Below are 7,701 nucleotides of genomic sequence, written 5' to 3' on the forward strand. Positions count from 1 at the left end.
GAGCCCTTAGCAATGTTGTCTTCTCGTTGGGTAGGTCAGCGACGTAGACAGAAGCAATTTCTCGTCCAATGGTCCCATACAGTTCCTGAGGATGCTTCTTGGGAATTTGAATGTGATCTCAAGAGGGCATACCCTTCGCTTGACCTTGCGGACAAGGTCCTTTTTAGTGGGGATGGTAATGATGCAGCTGTGGCACGAGATGAGGGTGCAAACAAGGACCAATTTAGTCTATCAGCTGAGGCCTCCATCATGGATGAAGGACTTTGCATGAAGGAGAGTTAATGCGAGTTAGTTCCACAATAATAGGAAGGGTTGTTACATTAGTTAAGAGAGAATGAGTTGAGAGGTTGAGTGCATGTAATAAAGGAGTGTGTAGTACAAATAGGTGACTATGCCGAGTGTAATTTTTTATAGAAGAATATACAGAACTTTCTTTTTTTCATTTCCTTTTCCTTATCACTCGCATCAAATTTGCACAACAGATATGGCCATACTATGAATGAATGTCAAGATTTAGGAGACGCAATTGACGAGGTCATATGGGATGAACAATTAAGACAACACATGATCTGCTCCCAGACGTGAGGAAACACGGGAAGGCGGTGACGAAAAAACATAAGTAGGTGTAGATGCCAAAAAAGGAATTGGACCCGTTATTTGCAGTATGAGCTTTGGGGGATACAGGACGACCCCTCATTACACAACATGGGAAACCCCCTTCAAGAGAAGGAGGCAAACTCTCTAAGAGACAAATGACGAAGCAATCAATCCCGAGTTGGACCTCATGGACAAGCAACAAGAAGTAGCCAGACTCCGAGATTTGGCCATTAAGCGAATCACAGCAGCTTAGTACAACAAAATGGTGAAGCCCAGGTCATTCGATGTTGGAGATCTCATCCTTCACAGAACCGATGTAGGCAACAAAAACACCAAGGATTGGATGTAGGCCCCTGATGGGACGAAAATTCGTTCCCATCTAAGCTCTGGAACAAAACTTCAAACTTTGGCTGCTCCTTCAAGGAACAGACCATCAAGGGGAGTAATCCTCCCTCCTGTTGTAGCTTTTAACTTTGAGTTAAAGCCTATCATGTTTAATATGATTAGGGAGGCTGGAATTTTCAATGGACTCCCTGCAGAAGATCCTTACACACACCTTAACAACTTTCAAGATATTTGTGATAATTTTAGAACAGAAGGTGTGACAGAAGAGAGTATGAGAATGAGGCTGTTCCCTCACTCTTTGGGCTCAAAAGCTAAAATTTGGATGAAATCCCTTACCCCTGGATCCATACACTCATGGGAAGAACTCTCTAACAAGTTCATAGAGAGATTTCTCCCTATGTCTCTTCAAGCTGATGTCAGAGCAGAGCTCTCTAACTTCAGAATGTTTTATGAAGAGAGTCTCTATGAAGCATAGGAGAGATATAAGGACATTATTAGAAAATGTCCTAATCATGAGGTAGAGAAATGAGGAGTTTTACAATCTTTTTATAAGGAAATTGACCATACTTCTCAATCACATTTAGATTTTGCTGCAGAAGGATATTTTTTCACAAGAACTCTTGAATCCAGATATGAGATCATAGAAGGTACTGCAGAACGTTGTCTTCAATGGCCACTAGAAATGATGAATCCAGTGAGGAGGCCATGCATACTAGAGTTGGATAAACAAACTGCCATGGATGCCCAACTAGCTGCACTGATGAATTAAGTGAAGAGCCTTAAAGCTGACAAAGAACAGCCAAGAGCTGATGTCTTACAACTTACAACCCCTGAAATTGAACCATGCTCAGCATGTGGTGATCAGCATGACTCAATAGACTGTCCTTCCACAGCCTTGGTGTGTTATGCTGAAAATTTTAGGAATATAAACTTCAATCAGCCCAGAGACAATCAGTATGCAGGACGCAACAATAATCAAAATTCTGGAGACACCATGCAGAAGGATCAAAACCATAATCCTCAATGGAGACCACCCATGAACCAGAGACCATACAACAATCAACAACAACAATACCAACAAGGAAATAATGGGGGAAATGGAGCATATGATCCACAAAGAAGACCCAACAATGCTTCGTTCCCCAGAGAAGAACAACACATCAGTACATTGGAAAATTATGTGAAAGAGTATGCACCAGAAATGATGCAGTAGTTTGAAACATTGAATCCCACCTGGGACAAATAGCTGCCAGTCGGAACACCAGAAAGAATGGAAAATTACCAAGAGACACTGAAGTTCCATCAACATCTTCACCAGAGCAGTAAGAGGTCAGTAACATGTCTAGCTAAAGACATTAAATTAAGCGCTGACTAGGAGGACACCCAGTGGTTACCTTTGTTCTCTTACAAGAACAAAGTTTTGGGGTAGTTAAACTTAACCACATTCTTCCCAAAAGAGAGGGAACGTCTGATGTTCACCTCTGATCCAAACAAATAAAATACGTTACGTGACAGGAACATAGTTTTGGGGTGGTTCAATAACCACATATACCCATACATCTATTTCTTTTCTAATAATATATATATATATATATTTAAAGACGTAAATATTATGCTTATACATGTATTATTGTTCATAATTGATTGCAAAAATGGTTAAGTAGGATAGGTTAAAAAGGGAACGTTCTCTTAGCTTGTAAGATAAGGATGCTAGGAACACCTGCCCCCAAGGAAGCACAGACACTTCAAAAAACAGGGAGTGTCGTGTCCGACACGCTCCGACACGTTCTGACACGGTGTGCGACACGCGGTCAACATTCCCGACACGTTGACCATTTCGACACGCGAATTTGACTGTGTCCGACACGTTCCGACACGGTCAAATGTCATTTTCGTAATTTTTTTTTTAAAAAAATTATTATTATTTTTAAATTAGAATATATTAACAAAGCTTCCACCTGATCATATCAAAAAAAAAATTTGTCTTTTTTTCTCTTAAGTAAATAAGAGATCATCTCAGCATCATTGTTGACAATTCCTATTACGCTCTTGTTGTATCTCCTCTCTGATCTCTCTCTAATATGATTTGATCTCTCTATCTGATATTATCTCTTTCTCTTCTCAGTTCCTATTTTTTTTATTAAAGCTTCCACCTTTATTACGTGTTGATAGGTATTATTAATTTAGTTTCATTTTTTTGTTAAATTGTTGAATATTAAATGAAATATACGCTATATAAATTAAAAATATTATTTAATATTAAAACGTGTCCCAACGAGTCGAAATCCATAATTTTTTAGGATTGACGTGTCAGAGTGTCGTGTCGTATCGTGTCATGTGTCGCGTGTCGTATCGGTGCTACATAGCCTGTCCCTGCTGAGTCACTCAAGGCCACACAACTGTTACCAAACCTGCACTCATTGCAAATTTTGAAACGTGCTCAGAAAAAGGAACTGTCCACTCAGCCATTAATGCAACTGCTCTTCCTCTCTCTTCCCTCTCTCCAATGATTCTGCCCTAAATTTGTTCCATCTCCTCCACCCATCATCAGTAGTTATTAGCCATTACTCCCTGAACACTCATTTCGTAACGTTCCCCCTCCACTACTTATTCAACCTCCATCCTTAACCCCCCACATCCTTAATAAACCTCTCACTTTCCCTCCTCTGCATGCTTATTTAAACCCCTATCTTCTCTCTTTCGTACTTTACCACTCTCTTGCTAACTTAGAACCTCTTATTCTCCATTACTCTTCTCAGTCTTTTGCCCTAATCTCTTCTCAACCCACAACCATGACCAGACTCATAGTAACCATCATCCCTGTGTCTGACTACACACAGGAACCAGAAATCATAAAAAATAATGTGATTCTCTACCCAGAGAGGAACATTTTCTTGAAGAATAAAGCCCCCATGCCCACCTTCGTATTGAATGCCCTATCCAAACTCAAATGGACCAGGTTTACAACAGCAGAGCGAGAGCTTTACCCTTCTTTGGTGGCTGAGTTTCTGTACCATGCGAAGAGGCTACCCAAAGACAACCAGCCTGATGAGGTGATGGTGCAAGGGAAGAAAGTTTCATTCTCTCCTGAAGCCATTAAGGAGGTGCTCTTTTTACCAGTCGTGAGCAACTGTCCTTACGTTGAATACATAGAGAAGAGAGAAGACCTTGAGCTTTTGCTGGAATTGAAGAAGTTGATAACCATTGGCAAACCTGTGTATGCCAAAGGAGCCCTCAGCAAGGGCAGTTTTGTGGACGAAGCCAGATTCTGGGCTTTGTTCGTAAACACCAACCTGACTCCCTCAACCCATGATGCCACTGTGAAGTGGGCATTGCAGGTTCAATTTTACTGCATCATGATGAACATCCCCATTGATGCAGTACCTATCATCTATGAGAGTCTGAAAAAGGAAATCAGGAAGACTACTAATTGTCTTCCTAGTTTAATCTCAAAGCTCTGTTTAAGAGATGGTGTACCCTTTCCCAAGGATGAAAACCCAGTTGCTGGGTTTGTCCTTGATTTTAGAACCTGGAATAATCTGATAAACGCATACATTGATGGAGCCCCTGCCTTTCTCAAAGATCACAACATCAAGCATGATGTTGCTGTGATCAATGATGAAGATGATGAAGAAGAAAAAGAAGCTCCTGCTCCAAGACAGGAGAAAAAGAAAATCAAGAAACCTACACTCACTACTCAGCCACAAAAGCTACAAAATCTGTTCCCCATCCCTCCAAAGTAAAGAAGGAAGCCTCTGCTGCTACTGAGGCAAGAAACTTCCTCCCAAATCTCCTTTAAAACCTTCCCCAAAAACACACAAAAGGGGGAATGTTCAGTCAGAGGCTGAAGAGGCATTGAATAATTCAAATCTCCTCCCAAATCTCCTTCAAATCCTTCAATACTTTGTGAATTGGTATGATGGTAGGATTGAATAATTGAGCTATGGAGTGATTGTGTGAGTTAATTATAGGTTGTATGATGTGTTAAAGTGTGGAATTGGATTGAATGTCCTTTGGTATAGTGGCATGAGGAATTCGACCTATAGGGAAGTTTAATGAAAAATGATGTGATGAATGTTGTGTAATCAATGGTTGATACCTTGGTGCATGATGGTCCTCAAGAGTTGAGGCCCATTAAGTGTAAATTGTTCCACAAAACCCATGTTTTGATTATAAATCACTCCCTTCAACCTTCTTCTTTCCATATAGAGCAACTGTTTTGAATAGTGGACCAGAGCAATACCGAAAGTGGGAGTTAAGGTAGACCTGGAGCAAATTTAACATTATCTTTTTCACATATGACTATTGGGTTAGTTTGCTTTGTTCAGGACACCTAAGGCCCATCAGAAGGAACCACAAAATGAAGAGAGAAGAAGGAGTGTTACGCAGAAAGCCTGCTGTAGTACAACAACAGTCAAAGGAAGCAATGGGAAGCCGCCACGTCAGCCACAGCAGAGAAGGTGGAGGTGCTACCTCTGCTACAGTACGAAAGCAAAGAAGCTGAGCAATCAAAAGCCGCCACGTCAGCTGCAGCAGAAGGAGTGGAGGTGCCTCCCTGAATCCGATACTCCCACTCACAAAGGGAGCCAAAAGCAAGGGGGACCACTTCCATTTAAGGCCAATCTGGCAAGAAGCAAAGCTACCATTGGAGAGGATTTCAACAAAGCACGACCCTTGATGAAAGGAACAATGAAGATCAAATGAAGAACCCTATAAAAGGAACAAGCAATCCTCATAATCAGGGGTGCCCATCCTAGGACTCGTCTTCTTTTTGTTTTCTTTTTGTAAAAATGCTCACTAGGAGCTAACTTCCTCTAAGTAGGTGAGGGTTCCATAGAAGTAATCCCTTTTGTCTTAGGATAACTTTTTAAGGAACACATATTTTATAAATGAATTTTGAGTTGCTCTTTGGTTTAATTTATTGATTTATTGAAACCCTTTGGGCTGGCAACCTCATCCCGGGACCACTCGGTTGATGAAACACTGACAAGGGCGTGTGGAGCATTCTCAAGATCCTGGGGTAGTTTAGCCTGAAGAAAGGAGGGAGAAACACCTGGAATGGGGAGCACTGCCATGTGAATCCATGCTCTTTTGAGAAGGCAGCATGGTTTCTTTGCATATAACTCCAAGTACTATGGAGTAACGTGGAGAGTAAGGCCTTACCCTCTGCTTACCTATAGCAAAACAAGGGAAGGAGCAAAATCCACTTGTAAAATATGCTACCAAGCAGAGTTAAGCAAAGGGATGAAAACATGGAACCCGTAACACCTACTTGACTTTTTCTGAAATTAATCTTAACTTAAACTTCTATCACAACCTTTTCCTCACGATAACTGAACTGTGTTTTACCAGCTGATGCTCTTACTTTCATTTCGTTGACTGCTCTAGAAGTTACATAAATTGATGCCTTTTTATTCGATGACCATGCTAAGTCATTCATTGCTCTCATCTGGTTCAGAATGGTTAACATTGTTTAACTAGCTGCCCAGAGATTGCTCTTTGTGAAGCTTAGCTGAGAATAGTACTTTCTTTTATTGCTCCATTTACAAATTAAGTTTCCTTTAGCGCTTCTTACTTCACAACTGCTCCCTGAGGACGATAAATCTGGGGCTACAATACCCTATATTGCTTGACACATACGCTTGCGTATAGTTGAAGAGGGTTGCTCTTAGTCAGAGTAGATTGTCCTGTTGGCAATCCTGATTATTACTCTGCACTCTTGCTCTTTGAAAAGATATTCCTGAGCAGCTCTCGGTTCGACCAAGCAATTGGCGCCGTTGCCGGGGATCATTTGGCAAGAAAGGGCATTTTTAAGGAAATATTTTTGTTGTTTAATTGCAGTCTTTTTGTTTTGATAGACCTCCTCCATTTGTATGAGCACAGAACCTACAAAACTTGGACTGGAAATAGTACTTTTTGATCCAGAACCCGAGAGAACCTTCAGAAATAGAAGAAGAGTTCAAAGGTTGAGAAACATTACAATGGAGGAGGTTGTAAACAATGATAACAATGAAAATCATAATCATGAGCCTGAACAAGGACCGAATGAAGGAAGAGGGCCATCATTGAATGATATGGCTGCTCCCTTCAGAAATGGTCCAGAACGAGGGTATGTTCCCCCTCCTATGAATATCCCGAACTTTGAAATAAAACCTGCAATGTTCCAAATGATTATGAACGCTGGTCAGTTCCATGGACTGCCCATGGAAGACCCTCACAGTCATTTGGACAATTTCACTGAGATAGTTGATAATTTCAAAGTTCATGGTATTTCGGAAGAAAACATGCGGATGCGGCTTTTTCCATTTTCCTTAGCTAGAAAAGCCAAAGAATGGAGGAGAACATTGCCCCCAAACTCCATCACCAGTTGGGAGCAATTGGCGGAACAGTTTGTTACCCGATTTTTCTCCCAAGCAAAACAAGCCCAAGTGAGGGCTGATATAGCTTCCTTTCAAATGTATGATGGAGAAAGTCTGTATGAAGCGTGGGAACGCTTTAAAGAGTTGATACGAATTTGCCCGAATCATGGAGTTTCTGATTGGGGCATCATTCACACGTTTTATCATGGCTTAACCCCACCATTGAAAGCAACTGTTGATACAGCTGCAGGGGGAGATCTTTTGGATTTTACTTATCCAAAAACCTACCAGTTGTTGGAAAAACTTTCAAAAAAACATATTTCATGGCCTTCCACACGACACAGTGCTCCTAAGAAAGCAGGAGTTCTTGAGCTAAGCTCAGCTGATGCTCTTTCAGCAC

The 7,701-nt window shown here is 41.1% G+C and overlaps 2 non-coding genes across 2 annotated transcripts; both read right to left on the minus strand.

Annotated features, from left to right (window-relative positions):
* Positions 1 to 1,354: 1,354 nt before the first annotated feature.
* On the minus strand, positions 1,355 to 1,461 carry LOC133316319 (small nucleolar RNA R71). Its single transcript, XR_009752185.1, has one exon. It is a non-coding gene; the product is annotated as a small nucleolar RNA R71 (small nucleolar RNA).
* Positions 1,462 to 7,369: 5,908 nt separating this feature from the next.
* On the minus strand, positions 7,370 to 7,474 carry LOC133316320 (small nucleolar RNA R71). The gene has a single exon (XR_009752186.1). It is a non-coding gene; the product is annotated as a small nucleolar RNA R71 (small nucleolar RNA).
* Positions 7,475 to 7,701: the final 227 nt, after the last annotated feature.

Source organism: Gastrolobium bilobum, unplaced genomic scaffold (genome assembly GCF_033153095.1).
Source record: "Gastrolobium bilobum isolate Gb01-03AN ecotype WA unplaced genomic scaffold, APGP_CSIRO_Gbil_v1 utg86257, whole genome shotgun sequence".
Taxonomy (NCBI): Eukaryota; Viridiplantae; Streptophyta; class Magnoliopsida; order Fabales; family Fabaceae; genus Gastrolobium; species Gastrolobium bilobum.